This window comes from Lathyrus oleraceus, chromosome 3 (assembly GCF_024323335.1).
Source record: "Lathyrus oleraceus cultivar Zhongwan6 chromosome 3, CAAS_Psat_ZW6_1.0, whole genome shotgun sequence".
Taxonomy (NCBI): domain Eukaryota; kingdom Viridiplantae; phylum Streptophyta; class Magnoliopsida; order Fabales; family Fabaceae; genus Lathyrus; species Lathyrus oleraceus.
In genome coordinates, this window is record NC_066581.1 from 122,926,676 (window position 1) to 122,928,757 (window position 2,082).

General features: G+C 37.9%; 1 pseudogene; it reads left to right on the plus strand.

The window, feature by feature from the left end:
- The first annotated feature begins 1,040 nt into the window (after positions 1-1,040).
- Positions 1,041-1,769, plus strand: LOC127129999 (uncharacterized; annotated as a pseudogene).
- Positions 1,770-2,082: the final 313 nt, after the last annotated feature.

The window sequence follows — 2,082 nt, forward strand, 5'->3', positions numbered from 1 at the left end:
TGTTAAAACCTAGTGTGATTAAATTCAAGTGCAGATCATGCCTGTTTGATTCAGGATTGGTGGTTCATTAAGTTCGTAGCTTGGTTCATTAATCATGATCATGTGATCAGTTTGGGTCATGTTCAAATCTATCATACATATCTAGTCAAGGCTTGGTCCAAAATCCAATTTTATACTTTTAATCCATCATCCAATTCAATTTTTTATTTTATTGTATTTTTAATCCAAATAAACTCAGATTTTCATCATCCATTGTCCATAAAGCATCTTATCAAACCTATATTATAAGCCAAACATTCATTTCACATTCCAAAACCATTAACCTATATTCAAACCACTAGCCATGTCCAAACTGCAGAACCAAGCTAGCTGCGAATAATGATGTTGTGGCCACGACAAATTGCAGCCGGATTCAACCTACAACAAAAGTATCCTGCATACAATATTAATCCGAAACAATCTCTAATTCCATAACCATTTTCTATTTATAGTTCACTTCACAAAACAATTTCATGCACCCTTAAAAAAATCACACAATCACAATTCAATTTTCAGAAATTCCATACAACTCATCCATCCTATCAAAATCACATAAAAATTCATTACATTTTTGAAACTAAACCATTCAAGAGGCCCTACGCAAAATATTCTATGCAACAACTCATTACAGTGTGTTAAACCAAATACATCCACCAGGTGACTCCAAGCCACTATTCTCAAATGCATTCAAAACCCAAGGCTAAAGTTACATCCTAAGTTCCATCGATACCGCTTCAGTAATTTACATTTCTCTACAATGCATAACTGTCATAAGACATTGAAATGGACCTATGGCAATACTTTGGATTACAATTTGCATAAAGTTTGGTTGCCATGGATTTCATGAACTCTGGCTCTCTCGTTAGAAGACAGAAGTTCCGCAGTGTAGCTTGTTCTTCTGAAGGTTATAACTTGGTATCCTCAAGTCAGTGCCCCTAATTATTGGAAGAGTATAAGGCTGCCAATGAACAGGAAAAGAAAGAGTGGCAATGGCTCAGTGAAAAAACTGCAGAGCGAAACTCCAATGCAGAACGCAGCAGCAAGGCTGCAACAGAAACGCCTTCCAACCACACGATAATTTGCAGCACGCACCAGTTTCTTCTAGCGACACCGATAATCTACCCAGCGACACAGTGACTGATGTGGCGGCTAATGTTTCAAATCACAGAGTCGCCTAATGTTCCAAATGACAGAGTCGCCGAAGAAAAAACGATGTTTCAAGAGATAGAGTTATTCAGATTCTTCAAGCTATTGCATCCTCCGGGAGGTTCTGGCATGACTGGGATAATCTCAAGAGATGCTATCATTTCAGCTGAAGCAGGTATTGTCTGAGTACCCTGAGGAAAAAATGACAAGTGAGCAGCAATGTTATTCGCTAAGAGAATCCTACTCTGATTTGGTCAACAAACTGAATGATGCACTTACATGTTTTATTGATGGCCCACCATTTACATTGCAAAGGGTTTTACGAGATTCTATTGGACGCAAAAAAAACACTTAACCAAATCTTTCCAAGCTTGCATTAGCTCTTGAAAAGAATTGGTTAGTTACATCTACATTGACAATCTACACTGATCCATATCCACAAGAACCAGTACAAGAGACTGATGCCATACATAAGCTAAGTGAAAAACAACAAAAGTCATAGAAGCATACACAGACAATCGCGCTGCTCGTGGATGTCCAACTCCTAATGTATTTGAAACTCTAGTGCTTGCATCCGAGCCAGTGCTTCTGGGGTTGTATATAATGTTGCAATGATTGAAGCAACATAGAAACTTGTGAATGACAGAAACAAGAAATAATTAGAGTCATGCCTCAGTTAAAATTAAGTTTTACAGCAATAAAAAATCAAAATTTCTACCACAAACATTTACCTGTCTTACAGCAGTAATAATCCAAGAGAAACTCAAGAAAGGGGCCACACATCATGGAGGGATTTCACTACCAACAAACTCGCCTTGCCACCTGCATCAAATTAGGGACCGAACCAAATCTAGATGAGATTTTATTCTAACGGAAAATCTTGGATCTTCGCCAGCT